At 38.2% G+C, this 25591-nt stretch overlaps 1 protein-coding gene across 8 annotated transcripts in view; it reads right to left on the bottom strand.

The window, feature by feature from the left end:
* Positions 1–25591, bottom strand: part of LOC139478946 (axotactin-like) — a 194956-nt gene that overhangs the window by 135293 nt on the left and 34072 nt on the right. The window contains exon 1 of one of the 8 annotated variants that reach the window (XM_071261658.1): positions 18172–18553. The exons of 5 other annotated variants lie outside the window; for them this stretch is intronic. The gene's annotated coding sequence lies outside the window, so the exon portion shown is untranslated. Of the gene's footprint in view, positions 1–14989; positions 15157–18171; positions 18554–25591 lie in introns of those variants that run through there. 2 more of the 8 variants (XM_071261659.1, XM_071261657.1) reach the window with 2 other exon arrangements.

The following is a 25591-nucleotide window of genomic DNA, read 5'->3' on the forward strand; positions in this document are numbered from 1 at the left end:
TCCACAGCATGTCAATGTGACATTAATATACCAATCTCCACACTACAATCAATACAAATTACTCAACCAGCCCATGCAGTCTACTGTTGTAAATAACCACTTTACAAATGTCACATCGTATATATAGACGGCAGCCGATCTGCCATACCTGAAAGCGGAAACGAACAACAGTGCGATAGAGGAGCAGACACTTCAACATTTTACCCAGTCACATCGACTTCCCTCTCATCTGTACACAGTTTCTGAAGATCCTAGGAGTGGAGGTCGGCATGACATTATCAAGACACTCCCTGGAACAATAGGAAGAGTCCCCGACACTAATCACTGTTGTTCCATACAGAGGAAGGATTGGTTCTGCCTGATCTGTCATCCAAGTTCTTGTCATATCGACAGCAAATCTGAGGCCATCCCTAATTAGGTGCATATTTTGTGTTAACATTTTTTATCTCATAATTCATCTCGGAAATGGATCAAGTCACTAGTGACTTTTTGATGAAGTTAATTCTTTCAATTTTTATCAGCATGTACATACTTTAAAGCGAGTTAAGGATTAAAGTCAACTTTTAGCAAGGTTGAGGTCACATGGCATATGGCAGAGGGGAATGCCATGTATTCAACTATTTGGCTCTCAGTAATAATATGTTTGTGAAGTCATCTTTCATTTCAATGAGCCAAGATGAATACATGACCATTTTGGTGACATGGATGGTATTATTCGAGGAATTGGTTCATGAATGTTTTTTTTATGTAATCCTGAAATAACTACTAGTATATGAACACATATGATGCACCTTTTGTGACTCCTTTCTTGTCGATTGATATACAGTGAAGCTGGTGATAATGTTGGAATATCCCACCAGTTCTAGACACTCAAGTAACTGTTTGGAAGTTTCAAAGAGCCAGACTTCATCACAGAAGATTACGTGACAGGTTTAGTTATTAACTGGACCATAACGAATCCTCATGAATTTTAACAGCCAAAGGAGTAAGAGGTTCTTGAAAAGAAAAAAGTCTTCACTGCCATGTCTTTACACAGAATCAAGAGAAGAATGAATACATGACTGGTAACATCAAGAATGTGTCCTATACATTGCACCGAGGTTGCAAACCTAACATAGGATTTCTTCATGATCAACAAATGTTTTTAACCACAAGGCATAACACCCAAAGCTATCAACACTACAAACTGAAACTAAGATAATATTTGAGGAAAAAACATGACTGTTTTAATGAAGGGTATGCCATTGTTCAAAATCATGAACACAAGTCCTTGTCATAAGCCAAATTTTAACAATTAACATTTTGGGGATCTCACTATTTATATATTTTAGCAGAAAATCCAATGGCAATCTGTGATTTTAGCCACAAATTCATTTGAAGTCTAGCAAAATTTCTTTCTTTTTAGCAAGCTAATTATTTTCAAATGTTAACACAAAAGCTACTGAAAATAAAGCTAAATGACAAGTGTATGCTAGTAGTATTTGCCACAGACTGTAATGGATCCCAGGACGCTCCTTAATCTCAAACACTGCAATGTGTAAATTAAAAAAATCCTCCAACCCCACATAATGGAGAAATTTGGATGAAAATATAACTTGTGGCTCTGCATCCATTACATAATATCATACTATATAGCAAAGAAATTATGAAAAGTGAGACGCAATTAATTATTCATAAAAGCTGAAAGGTTTAGCACAATGTCTGACAACCTCTATGTCAGTATCATCTGGTCAACGTAACTGACATGAACAATGTGAAGGTCAAGAGGTCATCATCAGGTTCTGGCAGCATTCATTATTCACAAACACTATGTTGCACTTTCTGGTCTCCTTCAACTCACAAGGGAAGTAACTGTGACAATTTATTAATTACAACGAGTATCAAACTCGACTGTGATCCCCACGTACATTGACAGAGAGAGATTACGATGCCTCATAATTGATTTTTCATTTCCACTAGTAGCAAACAGACTCAATGCCAACATGACCTACTGTTGCTTCTATTGGGTTCACCAATGTGACGTCACAATAAGCATCGTTTGTTTTCTTGGGTAATATATTTCAAAAACCTTAGAGCCTGGAGACAAGTGACCAATAGTATGAAATTAATAACTCATTGTTTAGCAGACCATGCCTAACCCATGCAACTGAGTTGTAGAAACGTGCCAGCAAGAAGAACAAGGCTTTTGGAAAGTCTGTTCATTAAACATGCATCAGAGGCAAGACAATCAGGATGGACCCTATATTAGGAAACACTAAACAGTGGCATTCCTCATTCCCTCAGCCAAACACCCTGAAGGGGGAGAGGGATGAGGAATGCCACTAATTAGTGTCCTATTTCAGGAAACACTAATTAGTGGCATTCTTCATAAAGGGACATCTTGCATAGTTTGTCTCTTATTATGAGTGTGTCCTTTCAGGCACAGGGACCTTACGATGCCATTGGCACCTTCAAGACAGACTTTTGCACCTTGAAATTCAAAATATACAGACGATATTGAGGTTAAACACCTGGTGTTATCCATGATTTTCAGTGATCCAATCCTATAATTTTCACCATTATTTTGCCTTTAACACTCAAAGGAATCTGTATTGACATATAATAAAGACTGATTATTCTCTGGAGTTTTATATTTACGCTTCTGGACTCATGCCAAGCACAGTACTAGCAAATACCATCTGTCCTGCAGTATGTAGCCTTAGAAACAGAAGTTATTTCTGATATACTCCCAAAGTAGGCCTTCAATTTGATATCAGGAATAATTATTACCAATTAGGAATGTCATAGTAAAAGCAAGAATATCTGATAGTAATATGTACCTCCAGATGAACCCTTACAATACAAGGATCTGTTTCAGATCCAGCCAGAACACTTGGTGTTAGATAAGGCTCTACTGCCAGACAGCCCCACAGGCAGAACTTCTGTGACACTGGTTAAAATCTGCCGGGGGAAATGTAAACATCTAAAACATAAACCAGTTCTTCATAAGATTTTGAGTCTGAAATAATGCTGACATGACGTTAAATGTTAACTCTCTAACAAACTCATAAGATTTTAATCATCAGACTCATCCTTAAACTTTCACATTTCCAACAGAAATCTATATTCATCAGCTGACTTTGGGAATAAACTTTCTCTGCTCTTTTACAAAATGTTTGTTTATAAGGGATTTCAGCCTTCCTTGTTACAAATGGGCAGAAGTTTAGTCTAGTTGTGAGCGCAGCTGCTAACAATAGAGAAGATGTGGGTTTGGTTCCCCACGTAGGAACAATATTTGTCTCTGTTACATAAAGCAGGAGAGACCTCTAAAATAACAATAACACCTTAAACTTTCATACATAACAAAAACAGTCAAGATGGTGATTTAAACAACAATGGTAAAGAAAGCCTCACTTATATTGAAGGAGAAAAATCCTCAAAGCAATATCATTATTAACTGAAGTTCTCTATACAGTACAGTATAACACTGACAATCTGCAAGAACAAACAAATATTAACAGGTAAAACAACTCTTCAAGCGAAATTGAAAAAATGGGGAAAAGAAAAGAAAAACATGTTGTAAGACTAGAACCTTGTCGTACTCCACTTGCTATCAAACAGGGAGTTAAATGTCAAAATCCAATCTGTCAACTCGTGCATACCATAGGAGAAAGGGTTCCCATGCTTTCTTAAATCTCTATACATAATCAAGAGTGGTGGGTGGAAAAGGGATTCTTTATGTGAATCTGAAAATTGCAACACAACCTGCAACTCTGTACACAAACATGATAAGTGCAAAGTTTTTCAAAAGGATCGGCAAAAAGAAGGATGGCCGATGACACAAGGTCCATTAGAATGCCAACCCATCATAATACAATCCTAATATTGACCAACGGACCGTCAGCAGGCCACCTCAAAAGGCAATTGTTGAGACGCACATCTGCGGGATCTGTGTCAACAACGACTGAGGAAGTTGTCAGAGGGAGAGGTTCAAGAAGACCACTAAAGACAAATGAAAAACTTTGCTTTCTACAAACTCAATGTAGCCTTCTGGAAGTCTGAACAAATAGCCCAAGGTGTAGAAATGGTAAATGTGCCATTTTCTAGGCACTGCAGACAGTATTATCATGATTCTTGTATGAAATGTGGTTCACTCTTGATTGGATATGATGATTCAGCTCCCCTGCATATGTTCATGAGGGTATTTACTTACAGAGGACAGTATATCAGTGAATGAACTTTGAAGGACACTATGTATGTTCAAACTTGACGATAAAACATTCAGTCAGTAGTACAACCACTAGAAACGTAATGTGATTATTTATATTTGCCTTCTACAAGTTTGCCTTTTCACTTGGTGATACTCTAGGTAAACAGGCACATAGAAAAAGTACATGGTGGGGCAGTACAGATACAGCTCGTCACAATTAGATGTCTAACAGGGTAGGAAAATAATTTTCATTTTCAAAATGTTGCCATCTACCTTATGACAAAAGTGGCAGTCCACAAGAGAGTGTCACAAGTCCTCAGTAGACATGTTAATTTTGATCTCTGTATCGTCTGATAAGTGACATTGTACTTGGTGAAATATGTCTGTGAGACAGTATCATATCACCTTACGGTTCGGTCTGGTAACTCAAAATGTGAACAGTGAAAAATATGAAAAATGTTGTCTTGTGCATACAGGCAAAACCAGTGATTGATACAATGAGCAAAGATCCACATCATTGGAGTACGATGCAATCAACCAAATCACAGGTCTGACAACCATATCCATTGCGTCATTGTGTACAACAAGCATAGCTTCCTGGAGATGTATTCTAACCACTAGTCCCCGTGTTATTTTAAAACAATGTCACACTTTCATCACATCATACAAAGATCTGATGGGTGTAACTTGCCATTTACAGAAAATCTGCTGTCATGGGGCAAGGTCAGGTACTGAAGCCTAGGATAGTATATGACATATGGAAGTTGGTGATAACCCCTATAATTCCCTACCTCTTCACCTATCCACAACATCTATATCATCTGGGTTCTCGGAACTTAAAACTTTAATAGCCCAGGGCTAGTACAAATTCCTGCGTGCTAGTACAAATTTCCCCATTGTTTAATATTACAAGTGCATTATCTTTAACCAGGCTAGAAAAAGTTTGAATTTAGTTCTAACCCTGAAACCAGTCCTGCATGATATCATTCCAAGTGCCAGTTTTCATTTATAACATAAAATGGCTTGTGTATTTCGACTCCATCCTTCTGGCAGCAAGACAAAGTGACAGATTTAATTTTGACTTGTATCACCCAACTTTAAAAAATAAGGGATTCCTGCAAACAAAATCAGTAAGGGCGCATAGCTTGATAGAACCATATCAAGGAAAAAGGAAAACAAACAGCAAATCCTTCCTAACCTCATAGCCTACAAGAGACATTCAAGTGGCGATAAAAACCTACATTGGTATGTCAAAACTGTTTGAACTGCCCGTTGCAAGAGTTTGCAGGACACAGCAGAAGACATGCAGTGTGTAAATAAGGTTGATGTAGTTGTGAGGGATCCCCCTGTCATCATACCCGATGTATACCACAGCCTCAAAACACTGTGTACACACAGGGGTCATATTACGGTAAACAGGCGTTGTATGAAATATCATGAAAAAAAAGAGGAAAATGAATACTGTTTGAAATGGAGAGGAGGTAAAGATGTGTGAATCAAACACAGATTGGAGATGGATGTGTTATACAAATATTTCTTGCACTCCCATGACAGTATCCCTCCCTTGCATTCATCCTTCCTTCCTTCTAGACGTACATTCATTCTACCCTCTTCCTTCCTTCCCTCTTTCCTCAGACAACCCTTAACATGCAGGGGGCAATGCTCCATCATTTGTGTTGATTTTAAAATACTTGTGTCAAACTAAGACACTGTCTGAAGATAATTAAGTAATTATCAACTGGTAGATTGATATACACCATATGATTTGAGTTTCCCAACTTAGTGGGTTTTTAACATGCATAACAGTGATGCAAATTGGCACCAGCTTCCAACCCCGAGTCAGTTTGTCAAGTGTCATAGGTTCCCTATTGCTTGTAGAAGTTTTCAGGCTTTCATGCTATCACTCTTTAAGCAGGTAATTTTCATATTAAGTTGCATCCCTGCCTAATGACTTGAATCAAATTTGCTGGGATTGCAAATCGGCTTGAGTATGAGCCTTCCTATAAACTGACTTCATCATGACAAGGCTGCCATAAAATAAGTTAGCTACCAATGCTCTCAGAACATTTCAGTTTGAGTTAATTGACTGAGGATTGAATGAGCTTCATGTTACTCCCACTTCAGCACTGTCCCAATAGATATGGGTTCACAAATCAACTGTGTGCCTGTTGTTTTGTACTGTCAGCAATATATCAACTGTATCACTATACAGAAATATAAAAAGATATTTCCACTGTCACATAGAATAGCTTTTACATACATCAGATTGTTTCAGTGAGTTGGCCTGTGCCTAAGTTTAGTTATGTTCTGATGAAGGATTATTATCAATGAGTCATCAGCTGCCTTGTGTGTCAACAAACACTTGTGGAGAAAAACGTTAATAGATTCTATTTCAAGTAATTTTGTTTATCATATGATCCCTAAAATTTCAAATCAGAGTTAAAAGTTCATTTGAAATGCAATTTAGGCCAAATACAGATTGATCTGTCAGCATAAACCAATTATGACCAATTATCTATAAGAAGTCTTAACCAATTTCCAACACTACCTTACATTCTCCCTGGTTTACATATACACACACATCCTTGTAGAGATCAAATTGCCAAGATGGGCAAGGATCTGTTGAACACAAAGAATGCTAAAACAAAGACAGACACAAAGCGCCCCCATAGCGTCGTCCTAATCTCGAATCCAGCAGCAGGTTAATACAGTGCATTATAAGGACAAACTTTAATTTCCTGCGAAGCTCAACTTAACTACGTCCACATTCTGCTAAATTTGAATCGCACACTCGTGGGCTTAATTTAACAACTCCCCCTTGGAAAAGAAACGTATAAGAGAAAACAGATCAATGAAAATTGTACACATTCCGTCTCCTACTCCTGTTTGAACAAGTTAGAAAATTGTCGCTAGGACATTCCTCCGATCTCCCTGATTCATGAACAACGGTTCCCCAGCTTTGTTGCAGATGGAAAGTGAAACGGATTGATTAAATCTAAAGATCAAAATTCAATCACATTCAAGGACTGATGATATTTGGCTTAACATTTGCTTAGTCATTTGTTGGAGGTGTGAAGTTCGCTACAATAAAAGCATTGAAAAGAAAATAGTTACACAGCTCCTGTTTGAACTGGGAATGATTTCGCTGCAAACTTGAGCTGGTTTGTATCTTGATATAGATGGGTCTTCCACAGGGGTCAATCAAAGGTTATCAAAGCATCAAAGAAAGAAATCTAGTTGATCCTGATGACAAATTTTCAATCAGAGACATCTCCTTATGGAATTAGAGAGCTGAATCCAAAATGACAAAAAAGTAATACATTCAATTTTTTAATATATATTTATTACTTTAAAATCATCACAGAGTTCCTTGAATTTGCTTGGTAATAGATATGATTCAAAACAAGTTCATCTTGGTTTGGATGAATTATATATAAATTTAAACATTCCAGGATAGTGTTTAAAGGCAGATCTTATCAAAAGTTCAAAGGAACACTTACACATTTCAACAAAACATGTCCTGCACATAACTTTATGATTGAAACTGTAAAGCAGCAATGCAGGGGTTCATCTAAGATTCAAACGAAGTTACCTTGGCAGCCAAATCGGAAAACACAATTTTGTTCAATATCAGGAATTTTTTATGTTTTATTTTCTTAAAATTACAGGTATTTTAACATAGTATTTACAATATTGCATTCAAGAAGCAAGAAGCTTTATTTATTGCTGTGTATTCAAATACAAAATACAACATTAGCTATCACTGTGACAACCAGATTAACAGATAAAGAAGAATAACAACAGAGTTGATTTACAATCAAATGTTTCAGAAAGAAGAGTGGTGGTTGGGTAGCCTGGTGGTTGAAGCATTTGCTCGTCACGCTGAAGACCCGGGTTCAATTCCCAACATGGGTACAATGTTTGAAGCCCATTTCTGGTGTCCCCCGCAGTGGTATTGCTGGAATATTGCTAAAAGTGGCGTAAAACCATACTACCTCACACACTCAGAAAGAAGAGAAACAACAGGTAATTGCATTATCATGTTACACACAGCATTTTGACCCGTGAATATCCAGGTTAGAATTGGCCTTCTGCAACCCATGCTTGCCGTAAAAGGCGACTGCTTGTCGTAAGAGGTGACTACGGGATCGGGTGGTCAGATTCGCTGGCTTGGTTGATGCATGTTGTTGTAACCCACATGCGTAGATCGATGCTCATGGTGTCAACCACTGGATTGTCTGGTCCAGACTAGATTACCCGGTATTCACAGACTGCTGTCATATAGCTGGAATATTACTGAGTGCAGCGTTAAACAACAAACAAAACACACAGCATTTGCACATGGAGCCTGCCCTTATCACAATATGATCCATGTTTTCGAAAATCATTTGGCAGGCAATTCCAGACTCTGGGGGCCTCATAGCAAATGGATGTAAGTCTGCCGCTCACAAACCCGGAATTCAGGGAGGACTAGTGACATTTCCTTATGGACCCCAGTCTTGCCATGAGGTAGATGGCAACTGGTACAGATCATTATTGTGGAGAAGTGAAAATGAAAATAAATCTCTAACCCGGTTATTTACACCGTAGGGTAGATACCACAAGTTCATCCAACTAATCACAGCTCAGACAAGAGAGGTGACAGTGTGTATCCAAAGCACTATACAGAGAAATCAACTAGTCCTTCCACATTTTACTTTTCTCAGACCAGCAGACTTGTGTCTATCACTGCTACAGTGAAGGAAGGTCAAGGTTACAGGTGATATCACCTAAACAAAACATGAATGGGGCGAGGTGAAATGGGGTTTGACGTCACTTTCAAGATTATTGCACTTACAGAGAGATGTCCAAACACAAAACTCATGCTCACAATTTGTGCAACTATTACCCCAATCAATTGATAAGCTTTCTTTCATTTTGCAGGGGCACAGGTGGCCCAGTGGTGTAAGGCACCGTAATTCGCTGTGCAGAGTTGCCTACCTTAGGCACTCCAGAAACCTATGATTGTGGGTTCGAATCCCAGTTCACCCCGATTACGTTTCTAGATTTGTTAGCACCATAAACGTGCTCATGGGTTTCACCGAAGTGGTCAAGGTCTAAGACTTGCATTTCTTCGTTCTTTCCTCCCACATTAAGCTGACACGCGCTGGTATAACTGGAATACTGTTAAAAGCTGCGTAAACCCCAACACACTCTTTCATTTTACACTCTCAGCTCCTTGGGGAGAATCCAATCCAACGGCCACAATGGCACTTGGAAGTTCTGTGTTCACATTTCCATCTCATCCTACCAGTACCTGCTGCATGAACAAAACAAACCCCAGGCAAACTGTGAACAAAGTCATTTGCCAAAGGAGACATCTAATCATTACATGTTTCAGAGTTGGGCCCTACAAACTGTCAGGACTGAAGCTTTCCAAGTGCTCACCCCTCCACCTCCTTTTACAATCAGCATGACTTAACACAGCCATATTTGTGACCTGTGCACAGGACCATGTGGCACTACACTCTATCTCCAACTTGTCAGTTTTAGCTCGTGCACAGTTCAATGCCTCAACTATCATTTCACTGCACATCAATTCCACATTTATTTATTTCTCACACTTGAAGCTGTTCAACCTTGAAAAAATTTACCAATCAATCACAAAACATGCACACACAAAAAAAGGTATGAAAGATGGATGATGTCTGCTGCACTACAGAAAATTCAATGAGAAATGAAAATGACAAACTAGAAGTCTTTTTACCTCATTTCCAAATAACTCACTGAACTAACAATAAGACCTCATGAAAATACACATAAATAGAGGTGGTTCACAAATATATAGCTGTGACTTATAATGCACATATATACATAGTTAAGCCCTGTCTGGGTACCCTTTCAATTTAGTCATTTAGGGCAAATACAGAAACAATCCAAGTGATGGAATGACATATTGGCTGTTTCGCCTTCTATAAAGTCTTTTCTTGGGAAAACCAGGTCAAAATTTATCATCCAAAACAGGCTGAAGGCAAATATGTTCACGTATTCAGGTTAAAGTGGGGAAGTTTGGTTTAACACTGCTCTGACAGTATTTCAGTGATATCATGGCGTGTCAGCTTGTGGGAGGAATGAGCAATGTGATATAGGTCTTGGAAAATTTACCACTTCGGTGAAACCCGTTAGTATGGGTATGGTGCTGACAAACCATGAAACAAAATCAGGGTAAAATCTAGGATTTGAACCCATGGTCACAGGTTTCGGGTATGCCTAAGGGACACAACTCTGCACAACAAATTTCAGCTCCACAGACGACTGGGCCACCTGTGACCCCATTCAGGTTTAGAAACCTCTAGTCCCATAGCCAATATGGACACCTTTACTATCCCTATGGTGTTCAATAAGCTGGAGGCAAGTTAAAATTGTTAGACTGTAAAAAGTCCCACAAAATGCAACACCCTCAGCTGATAAAAAACACACCAACTAACAAGTATTTTCATGAGGAAAAAAACAACATAACTGACAAAACACTTAATTTAAAAAAAAAAATCAAACCAATGTGAGATGGTCAATAAATAGTTTCTATATATATATCATCATCATCACTATGTGATAGAAAGTAGATAGGATAACCTTTGCAACAATATGCTAGATGCCAGGCAACTGTTCTAATCTCACAACAACAGGATGTGAAATTCCTTGTATGGACCGGTCAAACAGTTTATTGTTTCTGAGTCAAATGTCAGGCCCTCCCAGCCCGACATGGTGAATCTAAACGTCTAAACATATTTAGAGAAGGAAATTGGCTGCCCTTCCAATACCAGGGGGCATTCTGACACCTCTTTTTCATTTTCAAAATTCAATTGAATTGTTACTTGAAAAGACATTAGCCATTTTGTTTACTTGCAAATCTTTTTCATAACTTGATTAGCTGAAAAAATAGAGTCCCATATGTTTGAAAATATCTTTGTCATAAACTGTGTGTGCCCTGATTTCATCCTCACCAGTCAGGGAAGAGGAAGAGAGTACATACAGAAGCTTAATGTCTTCGTAGGGTTTAGTTGTTTGTTGCGCAAACATGTCTGACAGATTGTTTCATCTTGATGTGGGGACACCCAGGGATAGCCTAATGGTTCAAGCATTTGCTTGTCATGCCAAGACCATAGGTTTGATTTCCCAAATGGGTGAAATGTGTAAAGTCCATTCTTGGTGTCTCTCGCCAGGACATTGATGCAATACTGCTACAAGGAGAGTAACACTAAACTCAATCACTCATTGCACTGCTCAATCACAGTATTTCAAAGTTTCTCAGGACATGGCTGGATCTACTTCAGGGTATGCATCAGATGAACAAGATTTGAACATGCAGTTTGATTTATCACAATCACAGACTGCTCAAAGACTTTTACAGTGTTCCCGCTGGCTTTTGATTCTTGTGGGCTGGCAACTCTAAAAATCCCTCAGTCCCTCCTAATTTTTGCCAGTCCCAACTTTCAACAAATAAAAAACCGTATGCAAATTATTTAGTTTTAATTCTTTCAACATCATGTTCAGTGCAAAGATGTCATCTCTGAAGTAACTTAGTCAGATCTATATGTCATTCACACAAACATCAGTCACAATTTACCTGGGTTACATATTTAGGGGGACACAAACTTTAACTCTCGGGTCCCAAGTTAAAACATGAGAGTCCAAAAGAAATGTGAAAAAATACAGACCAGAGGCACGTTGTTAAAAGTAGATATGGATTTCCCAACTGAAACGATTTTTCAAGTGCTAGCACAAGAAGATCGTGAAGCATTCTGTATTTTTTAAATGACTACCAAATCATGAAATGTCACCTTTATTCCAAAAGATGCATACAAATTTTCTGCATCCTGCATCCTACATCCTGCACACTGAATTCTTTTGGCATCTGTTTTCAATGTGTGTGTGCAGACGATGCAGCATATCACATCTGGTAATTCCTGGTGTAACAGTCTGATCTAGCATATGATGCCGGTTGAGATGAAACAGGTTGTGATACATGTGCCGATGTAGCAGCTACAAACTGTTCATCATTGTCGACATGTCAGACTCTCCTGACAACAGCATTAATGCTCAAACCAGGCATTACAATGCAAAACATGCTCGAACAACTGACATCGTGTGATGTGCATATGGAACATACACAGCTCATAGCACAGATGTACACTCCATTAAATATTGACAGACTCCTTCAAAATCTGTCGCCCTGCTGATAAATATGGTGTGATACAATTCCCTATTTTGATTTGCACCATATATCCCCATGGTTTTTTTTCAGGTTAACAAATGACTTGCCTTTGCATGTGTTTATGATAGGTGTCACCAGTGGGGCAGGATATGCTCACTTTTTTGTGAACACCTGGTATCATGACTGTTCGATAGTGATTCATACACACATGCTCATGATACACTTGGAATCGTAAATTGACTCTGCTTTGTAAAGAGATTTATGAATATGGAAAGGGTTTTGTCACTTATATTTACATATTCTTAGTGAGCATGTAAATCATATTTATGATCAATATTGCCAATTCAAAATAAATGATTCAAAACATGACACTAATTTGTAATGGCGTAGGTTGACTGATCTGAAATTCATAACCTTATACGACTCAAAAGAAACGGAAAACCACATCTAAAGTTACACATACCAATAATAAATATTAACAGGAAATTATCAAAAATCTTTCTCTGCAACAGGATGACCTAGATCTATATTTTTATGTTTAAATAAACTAACCGTCCACATTTCTACCAAAATGATGTTTTAAAATGAAATGCTGACATGTGCAAAAAAACAACCTCAGATGGCTTTTCAAACGAAATGTTAAGACCTAATTCATCATATCTGCTCAGGGCCATTAGCCTGTTCAGGAGCTATCGATAATGTGGAGCATAGCTCCATCACCTTGGAGCCCAAGAACAGGGCTGTACTTAACGGTTTACGCCATGTGATTATGTCCAGTTGAGGAAGACTTGCCATTCGCTATGATGTCATAAACACCCTGGCCTATCTGAAGGTAAAAGACACAAGGTTTCCGTGGCAGATGCCATCAATGTCGGACAAATCTTTTCCATGTTCAATCACTAGTATTTCGGCGATAATGTTTTATCTTGATTATTGCTTAGAGCGAGAAGGTGACAGTATGGCTAGCGCAGTTGTCTGAGTAACTGTCTAAAAAGAGATGGGAATGTGAGTGGGTTTAACACGGCTTTAAACAGTATTTCATTTATATCACACAGTGTCAGCTTGACGTGGGAGGAAAGACCATAGGTCATAGAAGATAATCACTTGAAGAAACTGACGAATATGTGTATGGTGAAACAGAATACTGATAATTATCAAGGAGAATCTGGGATTTGAATCCCAGATCACCACATCCAGGTATGACTAAGGGATGCAACTCTGCATAGTCATTATGGCTGCTTCAACCACTGAACGTAAGTGCTCATACTGATGAAATAGTAATGTGATGATGAAACAGTCAGGTGACAAGGTGAAATGGAGTTTAAGTTCCATTCAAGATTATTGCACTTATATAGCGATGTGCATGCACGGTGGTGTGGTGTGGTGTGGTGTGGTGTGGTGTGGGTGTGTCTGCTTGTACTAGCCTGAACTAATGCCAGATTTATAGGGATTTTAAAGACAACTGAGATACTATGCCGCAGTATAACATGAATACCCTACTTAAACATAGTATACTGACACCGAGCTGACCAGTCCTTGTTTTATCCCCTTAATGCTGAGCGCAAGGCAGGGAAACAACAAGTACCATTTTTAATGTCTTTTTGCATGACGTGGTGAGGGACTGTACCAACCACCTTCCGCTCTCCTGGCAGATGCTCTATCCACTAGTCCACAGAGGTGGTCCATAAAGCATAGTCAGCTAATGACAGCGCTACAACAAAATCTGCAAACCACTGGCATGGATCATGAGTTTAGCAACCCATATTGTTCACTGACAGACCATATCAAGTCCACACATGCCCACCTGTGTTCCCGTGTTTCAAGATCATCTTACCTGCACTTACATCTTACACCTAACACATGTGACCCAGTGATCTGCCTTGTAAGATGCCGTCTTATCTAAATCCACCTCCTTATTTCACGAGTGACACTAGCATGTCAACAACTACTAGAACTAGTGAACTCTACCACAAATAAACATGTCAACATACATCTCATGTTTGTACTGCACATCATCATTCGCAACTGTCAGTTGTACTACATAAACTTACTATTAAATGCATAAAATACATAAATAAATAAACATAATCACAAATATATTACTTTTGACCAAAAATTTTCTTACTAATGCCAAATGCCTCATAATCAGGTCAATTAACCCAAATTATTCTGGGCAAAACTGAATTTGCAATCCTCAATGCGTTAGATTCCTGACCGGCGTTAGAAACAACCATTTTTAGTCCCCTCGTCCTTACATTGATAACATATAGCAAAACCCTTAAAAATGGCATATTTCTACTAGTCCTTATGATAACTATTGGGCAGTTTGGCAAGGACTATAGGATTTGTGCCAATTTCTATCGCTACTGACAATAGATTCCACACCACACTGACAGTCTCTTCTTCCCCAGTGTCTCTTTCAGCCATTGGATAGATTAACAGTCAAGTCACCCCTCTGCATAACATACAGCCTACCAAACTACATCCGAACATCTTGACACAAACTACACTTCCGCACTCAACACCTGACATCTACTATGCAAAATCAATACCCACAAAGTGTCTATCACACATTCAACTCCACACTACAAGCGATAAAAACATACCTGAACTGCTAAGTAAATCCCATTTTGACAGGTCATCAAAGCTATTGTCACACGACTTCCGTACAAGCACAATTCCTTAACGTACCAACATAACCAGCGTGTTCACTTCGAGTAAAATCCACTCCACCTTGGGTGAAGACCTATGTGGAACTTGCCCTGTTACACACGCTCTGTGTATCCCTACAGTACGCGGTATTGTCACATATTTCAGTTGGCAAGGATGAGTGGTCCCCTGGCGTTATCTTTATCAAGCTGAACAGGGAGTGTTAGACTGGGCACGACATTTTACCCAAGGAACTGCCTCCTAGCGTACCAGAGTGTATCGGAATAGGAGTCTTTTTAGCCTACCTCCATTCATTGCATAATGGTGTTCAGGGTTGTGGTTATGAGTTTTTTAATGTCCCACAATGCATTGTGTACATGCTTGCATGCATTGAAATTTCCAATGCATTGTAACTATGTTGCATTATGTTGAAAGATAGCCAGATTATGCTAAATCCATGTTTATATGCAGTGTTCAAAAGTAATAATAAAATTCAAGTTGTCCTTATCATAAATTCAAGTTGTCCTTTTCATAACCCTAATGTAAATAGTTTAAGATGATAAATTGGGTCCTAGATTCAAACACCATAGAAGGACCCCAGTACCCCTTAATTTCGAACACTGATATGTTCATATCATTCAAAGTGATTATTTCATGCTAAAACATTTGTAGCGAAATACTACACAAAATTGAATAGATTAGTTTCTTCACATGAGACCAATTGTGTGATTGTTAATCCTCTTCACATGATGACTACACTGCCCATAATGCCAACTATAAACTATGATGCACTGTAAATGGATAGGGTAAAGGAAGCTATCAAGCAATATCCAAAGGCTGGAAGACCTAAAGTACCACATGACCTAAACACATCAAAATTAAATACCAATTCTACACAGATCACCATAACCACCGGTCTGGACTTATGCTTGTTTGTCTCTTTATTGTATAATGCTGCACTTAGCAATACTCCACAATATGAGTGTGGTCTGTAAATAATCAAATCTAGACCACACAATCCAGTGATTGACATCATGAGCATCATTCTATGCAATTAGGATACGATAACATGTATCAAATAAGTCACCCAATCTTGTTAGTCGCCTCTTACGACAAGCATGGGTTCGTTACGAATTGGACTTAAGTGTAGAAATAAGTGATACAGAAAGTAGCTCCATAATGAAAGCCTTGTTTTAGGAATAAGCTGCACAAATTACCACTAGACGGCTACCTTCAAGATAAAACTTTGTCCATCTCATATGTAACTAATGGAAAACAATATTTTCCTTGTCTGTTTGCTTATCTGTTGAAGCCCAACTATAATTGCTATTGTAGACTGGTTTATCAACAAAGATTATGATGTGACTATAATGACTTCAAAATAATTGGCCCTCTACAATTTTAGCTGGTCATGGGCCAGAGGACCAGTAGTTTCTAAAGCACCCCTGTTGTGTTCTTCATCACTCCAGATTGTGACATTATGAATAGGGATGTCAAGCTAAGAAACTGCCACTGGTAATATAGATAATATATGTACTGCGTTATAGTCATGTACTGACAACAAACAAAGAGACCCGATACTATCAGGAGGACATGTTTCCTTGGTATGAAAATGAATTGTGAGCCCACTGAGATACCAAAAATTAAGTCCATCACATTGACATGATAATGTCCGCCCACCCGATAAACTCTGTAAGACGTGATATCTTCGCTAAGATAAAAAGTGCTGTGAATGATGCAAAGCTGCACATACAATAACCACGCATAGCATCGGTGTGCTACGATCAAAGGTGACGTCAATACACTCAGACATCCATTCACTAGAGCTAAATGACAGGTGAGACAACCAATCCCGATGTGACGAGATTGTGTGTTTAACAGTCCCAGTGTTACTAAGTAGTTAAAGGCTTATCCTTCCGTGCTGAAATGTTTCCAGTAATGAATGACATTTTATCCACTTTCTGACGACAAAAATACAGGGTTCACTATAAGCAGTTTCTTTACAATGTTTGTCACACTAAGCACACTTATCATGCTTATCACAACTTATATTTACAGGATTTTTTTAAATCAGGCTTGATTATTTATTCAGTCATGATTATTTTAATATATCTGATTCAGAAGGATTTCATTTGTGTAAAAATAATATGAACTGCAATTGGCATGGATTGGGTTGCATCCTCAGTTCATAGTCAACACTTGTACAAAGTTTGGAGAACTAAAATGTCCAATGAAATACATTTTTTAAGAAACAGTCAACACAAACTTTTGGTAAAGGAGAGAGGCATTTTGTGACAAGTCAACATACAAGTGCTAAATATGACTGTAAATAATACTCGAAATTTAATAGTTGTATCATTTCAATTAGAAATCACAAAATGTAACTTTCAATTTTTTTGAATTAACATATGCTTCAAGAAGGTGGTGCTCACTCCTCCCTGAGTCTGAGAATAGATGTGTAAACCATGATATGACCTATGGTATGATAGTGTACTGTCAAATTCAAATCTGGAATTATGGCCATCACAGTACTTAACATTTAGTGACAACATCTTGGTATTGGCAGAGTAGAAATAAACATATAAACTCCCCCAGTCATAGTTGTGTTCTTTTAAATGTCACTGAAACAAAAGATTTGTCCTCCCAATTAACACATTTAAAAAAAATGCTCATTGGAAGTTGTGATATAAGATAGTTTATCTCCTTGCAAAAACCAATTGTGATGCTTTACAAAACAAACTTCTGTCTGTAACTAAAAGCCAAGGCTACCACCCCAGAATATTACATGGTCCCTCAGACATCCACAAGAAGTTTAGGATACCATCAAAAGGCAAACGGACTCCCCTTTATGTCAACAGCAGCTGCTGCAAATCTGAAGATTACACATTGACTGTTTAATTGTTTTTGCAATGCAACTCTATAAATCTTATTACAAAAAAAAGCACAAAATAATAATTCAGGACAGTATTTCATATTTATCATTATGTTCAGATGAAATCCTATCATAATATTATGTTGATACAAGTTATGAATTTGAAATATGAATATAAAAAAGTACTCACAAAGCTGTACAAGATTAATCATATCCATACATCTTATACCTAATTACATTCAGAGTAAAATACATCATGCATCTTACCTGCCTAAAGCAGACATCCAAACAGATATTGCCTCATCCCAGATTCTGCCCGTCTGCTAACATGCAGACAAAACACAGCCATTTTGAATATTAATACTCAAGTAGAGTACATAAATCCATCAACAGCTCACTTCAATTCCCTCAACACACCTACTGAGGCTAACAATAATGGTTACTTGATACAGATGTTTTGACCAGCCGGTTGGAAACACGCAAAATCTTTCACTGGTGTTTGTCAGTTCATTCATGCCTGCGAGTCCACCACGACAAAATCCATGTTAATCTGTCAACAAAGCTGAATAGCTCAGGTAAAAGTTTGAAGTGTTTGGCCCATGCTTTTCATAAAATATTGGCGTCTGTCTGTCCACAATCGTCACTATGCCCACATGACAGACAGCCATTACCGAGGAACTGGATTTGTTTCGCGGCCAATTAGACGTCGACGGGCCACACTGACCCACAAGCGAGTCGCCATCTGACACAAATGGCGACAATTATTCTGCAATATTCAACAAGTATTCCATCCCATTGTCAACCATCTTCTCTGTAACATCAATAGTTAATAAACTGTCACGAGTAGTGTGCAAGGCTGTTTGTATTGATATTACAATCTTTCATCAATATGTATCAGGAATTGATGGTTCACTGACTGTTTGATCATTGGGATACGACTTAATACAGTGATACAAGTATCACCATGAGGTGAGGTATCCCGACAAAAGATACCTGTATACTTATACAGATCACCCATTAGTGTTCAGAACTAATGGGGCCCTGGGCCCACTTGCACAAAGAGATCTATGACTATTGTAAGCCTATGTTAAAGTATGGGAGTTACGATCATCTTAGCACTAAGATCGCTTTGTGCAAGTGGGCCCTGGGGTCCTTGAGGTTTGCTGCTGTAGAATTTGAATCCAGGTACCCTAAAATCATTACCTTTTAACACAAAGGCTATGACAAAGACCTTAACTTTAATGCTTAATTTCAAGAACTTTCATATGCAAATACCATTTTCTTATTTATTACCAAGTGAGTGAGTGAGTATGGTTTTACGTCGCTTTTAGCAATATTCCAGCAATTTCACGGCGGGGGATACAGGAAATGGGCTTCACACATTGTACCCATGTCGGGAATCGAACCCGGGTCTTCGGCGTGACGAGCTAACGCTTTAACCACTAGGCTACCCAACCGCCCCTTATTTATTACCAACAGCTTGTTACTGATGCAGTGTTATGAAATAAGGGTGTGCTAGTACAGACTGGGTGTTCTCCTACAGTATTTGAATTGGAGGACACCAGGCTCAATATTCAAAGTAAGGATTCAAACAAGGACTCCTTGAATTTTACACTTATTTTCTAACATGGCTATTGTATACAACGCCTTGGTGGGAGAAGTCTCTGCGAATGAACAACCTTACTTGAGATAAACGAGGAGGCCAAATGTTCTTACAACAGTCACGTACCACCTCAGTGGTAGAGTGGATATAGCGTCTGCCTGGAGAGTGGAGGGTCTGTGGTTCGATCCTTGGCTGCGGCAAAACCAAAAGATGGTGCTTGTTGTTTCCTTGCCTGTCACGCTTTGCATTTAGGGGATGACACAAGGGCTGGTTGCCTCGGAGTCAGTATACTGTGTCTGAGTGGGGCATCCATGTTAAACTGTAGTGTGGGTCTTAGTTGGCTAGCAGGCATTGTGGCATATTTGAAACAAGAAAACAGCATTATCACTACCCCCCACCATTGGGTACATTAGAACTTTGTTCATATAGCAGTGAACATAAACTATAGCAAGAGTCCTAAAGGCACTTGGGCAGCTTTACTTCATCAGAAAAAATGAATAAATGTGATATTTATACACACAAAAGGCCCCTTCTCTCCTACAAATAACTCAGTCTTGATAAGTATCTCTCAGATAAGCTGACTTCAGTAGTTTCTGAGAAAACTTGTCCCCATTGCACACACTAATACACCAAGTAAAATAACATAGATCAGAGGCCAAAACTCTGTAAAAAAATTAATTTAAGGGACCAATTTTCACACTCAGTCTTGACAAGTATCTCTTAGATAAGCATTCATGTAACAGTAGTTTCTGAGAAAAGTTGTCCCAATTTCACACAGTATGCACTAAGCAAGGACTGTAACCAATTTTCGAACTCCTTTGGGATTATGACCAGCAATATCAGTGTGTATAATTTCATTTCTCTGACTTAAATAGTTTGTGAGAAATTTTGTCTCCTTTGAGAAGTGGACAGACAGACGGATGGACAAACTCTGTGTCTATATCCGTTATAATAAAAAATACATTTCTATCCTTGACGTTCACTGTGACAATGACTTGATAGCCTAATTAATCGGGAGACATGTTTCAGGCCCACACAGGGCACAATGTATTGGTCAGCAAGAAGGAAATGGCCACCAGACAATGGAGCCGTATCTCCCCAGCTTACATGCACATTCTATCATATTAACATCAATATACCTCCTTGACACAGTATCCACACAATCACAGATATCACTAACAGTGACATCAAACCTCACATTTCTAATCAATCTATACACTAATTGCAATTCCTTCACAATCAGGTCATCAATAAACCCATTTACAACCTTCAAATCCAATTTGAAACCACTAAATTTGCCAACCTTCTGAAGCCAAGACTATAACAATGGTGTCTATTAGCCTGACTCTCTCGAGTCTGGGCCAGTCAATAGCATCAAGTAAGGAGCAAGTCATTGAAGGCAACGACAATACCGATTACCTAACAACTACCTGTCTTTACAGAGCCTTATGAATGATTCAGTGACAATTGATAGGTCATACGGTGCACCATCTGTGTACAACTTACCTAACAACTAACTTTATGTAGCTGAACGACATAATCAATATAACACTGGAGCAGATCTACAGGGGTTTTATGCAACAGCAATTTCGACACCATGGTTCATATTTATCGACACATGTACATATATTTCATCACTTGCTGTCAGATTGTGTTAAAAACATGGTGCAGATTGACACAGCTCTGTCGTAGATGCACTAGGGTGGTTGAACTGACAGGGGTTTGTCCTACATGTTAGACTGAACCCTGTTCCTACTGAAAATTAGCTGATGCATTGTCAGCTTAAAATTCTATTTAGAATTTGTTCTCTCATTAATGTAGAATAGTCTTTAGAAATAAGAGTTACTTTGAACTTCAGTAAACTATGGTTATAACAAACTTAAAGGGACCACTCATTTTAGTTTGTTATAACCGTAGTTCATCATAAGTATATATACAGCATACATAGAGGGAATGCCTTGGACCAAAACAAACCAACAGTTCGTTATATCTGCCATTTGGTTAAAAGCGTGTTGATCATAAATGTAGTTACCGTATTAGACGTAATAAGCGCCCACGGCGATATTTGCTGATATATTTGCTAGTGAACAAGCCCAATTTGCATCCCTTCTGATTGATCAATGTACACAAGACTTATTTATTCAGTATAATACGCACACGTGTGTTATATGCACCCTTATTTATGGGCAATTAAAATCTGGAAAAATATATATGTCATACATAACCATTTCAGGCTGTCAGCATAAACAACAGATTTTATCTTTCAACTATGCTTTTTTTAACCAAAATAATATTCTTATAAGAGCCCCCTATTTCTAAGTTTGAGAGTGCCCCGGGCGCTTATTACGTCGAATACGGTAACTGTATCTTCCTCATAAATATCAGCTGATCAAATACACCAAAACTGATATTGATCACACAGGTTAGAGACACTAATATTGTTTGTTGAATGATGATGTGTGACATCTGTAATAAGGCTGCCTTTAATAATACTGGATTTGGATTCATTTCAATTTCTGATCAGTAATTTCTGGATACTTTATATACATTATTACCCCAGTCATTGGAACAGTGCGAATTCTAATTTTCATTCTTGGGGAACATACAACTCAAGCAGACTGTGAGGTCAGGTGCAAGAAGGTTAACAGTTACATTACCACTTCATCCCATCGAGTACCCATTCACTACTGGGTGAACAGATTGGTGTGATTGTTTGTTTGTTGTTTTACGCTGCACTCAGCAATATTCCAGCGATTTGATGGCAGTCTGTAAATAATCGAGCCTGGACAAGACAATCCAGTGATTGATATCATGAGCATTGATCCACGCAATTGTGATTCGATAACATGCATCAACCAAGTCAGCGAGCCTGACCACCTGATCCCGGGAGTCGCCTCTTACGACAAGCATAGTGGCTTCTTCCGCAAGCATGGGTTGCTCAAGACCTATTCTACCCAAGATCTTCACGGGTCAGTGTGTGATTGTACCCCATGGCATGAACAGGTGCTCACACTATCAACCACTGGTTTACCTGCTCCAAATTCATGCAGCTGAATTATGTTCCACTATGATGTTAAACTGATCCATTTGACCTTCTGAAATCACCATCTAATATTAACAGACAAGTGTCCTATTATCAGATAAAAGGCCAAACAAGCAAAACAGACTTGACAAACTGTCTTCCAATTACAGCCTAATCATTGGGATATTTTCCAGAAATAAAGCCACAAAATCAACACAGGAGCGTAAATATCTCAGTGAATAAGGTCACACGATAACCTTGGTTGTCCAGCCAAATATCAAATCCAATAGCTGATAATCGGAATATTGATCCCCTTGCTGCCTGGATTTCGCATATGGGCTGTTGGTAGAATAACAGCTCTTTAACAACTGAGAATACAGCAACTTCATACGGTATATTTGATATTATGGAGTAAAATATGATCAATATATTGTTGACTACTTCGGTTTATTTTATGAAATTGGTGCAATTGTAATTCAGCTGTGTTGAGTTCCTCATCAGATGTGTGTCTTCACAGAAATGGCAATTCCATTACAGACAAATGATCAGAAGGATGTCTCTGTAATGGAATATCAATGTTCGGGACGTTTTTGTTCCAAAGAGCATGCTGTTGATTCACTGCTGTCGAATAATGTGTTCAACAGGTTTAATTATGATCCTCATATATCAGGATCTCATTAGGACACAAGAAAGGAAACCAACTTTTCACACCTGATAAATATCATTAAAAACAAAGGTGTTTTCTTTAAAATATTTAGATTGAAAATCCAATCCCTTTAACTGGTCACTTGGTTGACATACAATGAGGATTTGCAGATTTTATTGTTTTCAGTAGCTAGTTGTACACGTATATTGAATCTTGATTGACCGTCATTTTGCTTTCTGTGACGATCGATATCAAATTTATTTTAAGGTCAATAATTAAGTACAGATGAAAAAGTATTCAAATAACTATTGCTATCAACGATAGTTTAGGATTTATGATTATATTATCTGTCTTGTTTTTAAATAATCTTTAGTTTAAAAAAAACCCTTTTCCCGTGAGGTCACGTGATAACCAAATATGGGATAATAGTCTCGATCCAAATGTTACAACGCGTACACTTGAGCAGACTCATGAATATTAATTAGACCGTTCGCAACGTTGACAGATCGTTATAATAACAGAAACAAACGTATGTTTTCCAGATATATCTTAATGATATTATTTCTTATTAATTGTCCGGTGAATTAAACAATTTAAATTGAAACAATTCATAATTCATCATATTATGAATACGTAACAACTTGTAATTTGTGTGTAAAAAGTCGTACTAATACACGCTGTTTGAAGGGGGCGTGGCATAAATGTAAATGTCCGATTGGGATTTTAAATTTTCCGGACCCCTGCTTTAACAACTGATCAATCTTTTACTGCTTCCTCCTTCTTCATCATTCACTCCTGAATCACTTTTTCCTGTTTTCATTCAATCATTTATTTTTCTACTAACACCTTGAACATTATTTTCTTCAACCATTACTAGATTTCCTTCTTTCATTCCATTCTTCTTCTTTTTCTGACAATCATCAATACTTTTTTTCCATACACTCAATGTTGATTCATTCATCAAAAAGACTCTGCCAATCTCCAACCATTTGCCGAGATCAGGTATGAAAGGCAAGGGGACCTTCACAACCCCACTGCTGAAAGTCAAATACTATAGAAGCTCATCTCAAGCACCCCAAGACACCCTTTAATTTTGAAAACTGACATCCACCCAATTCATTCATCCACCATTCCATCCACCCATCAGATTCTTTCTTCCATCAGTTGTGAGTGAGATGGGTTTAAATGTCATCTTGAACAGTATTTCATTCATATCATTGCAGTGACATAGGTTGAAGACGTACCACAATGACACACATGGGTATGCAGAATTTGAAATTAAGCACGACTGCAAAGGTCCTTGTCATAGCCCTAGCGCTAAACCTTACAACTTGAGGGGTCCCTAAAAGACTTGCACAAGTCTCCAAGGCAAGTGATTATAGGTTCAAAGCATAATTCCTAGATTATATAAATAAAACAACCAAGTTGTTCCCATAGAAGACTGTCTGCTTATCTAGACTTGATCATAATAACAACAGCAACTTCCAATGATCTCTGTCTCAATCAGACAGATGCAACACAATAACTACGTATAGACTTCATAACAGCTGATAAACAAGACATGCTCGTAGCAGACTTTGCAAGGGCAAAATTTAGTCCTTGTGATCTTTTTTTTCAAGATTGACCTAGTATTTGTGTGAATATTTATAATTTCATACTTCATTTGCAAGTCCGTAACAAATATGAAACATTTGGAGCTGTTGGCAGTCATAAATCTGGGATTCAAACCCACATTCATCGGATCCTGGCACAGGCAAAGGGAATCACATTTCTGCTCCCCTCCATTTACTGAAACCACAATCCAGTCAAGCTCTCTGACAGATCAATTCCATCCACAATTAACCGCCAAACAAAGAATGCCAAGGCACAATACAGAAGTCTGTTTACATACGATATCACATAGACAAAGAAAGCATTTCCAAAACCCACAACAAACAGCCGAAATCCTTTTGTCCACCGAACAGTCTCACATCCCTGATCAAGTTCCCTGCCAAAATGGCCCACCTATGATCTGTGGCATGTGGGAATTAATCTGTTTATACACCAGACATTATCAGTCATTTTAGGAGCAGGAATAACACAGCCAACCTGGATGATAATTAACTTATCAAACTGATCCTGTTACTGTCTGCTGTGCGACTAGGGGGTATATAAGCCTCTTAGTCCTGGGAGTGAAAACAGCACTTGGTCTTCTGCTTCTGCCATGTTGCCTAACAGATTCATAATGAGAGGTATAATTTTCTGATTTACCAGGATTTCCTACTTTAAGACCATCAGCGTTTTATATAAGAACTGTTGAGATGAGACAAAACAGCACTTGGCTTATAACTTATTCCTACACGATAAAGCCATTAATAATTTTATCATTCTTATGGATTTCATCAATAATCCCCAGCTGAGCTAAAATAGTTTGTGC

Source organism: Haliotis cracherodii, unplaced genomic scaffold (genome assembly GCF_022045235.1).
Source record: "Haliotis cracherodii isolate W230 unplaced genomic scaffold, xgHalCrac1.p SCAF_4, whole genome shotgun sequence".
Taxonomy (NCBI): domain Eukaryota; kingdom Metazoa; phylum Mollusca; class Gastropoda; order Lepetellida; family Haliotidae; genus Haliotis; species Haliotis cracherodii.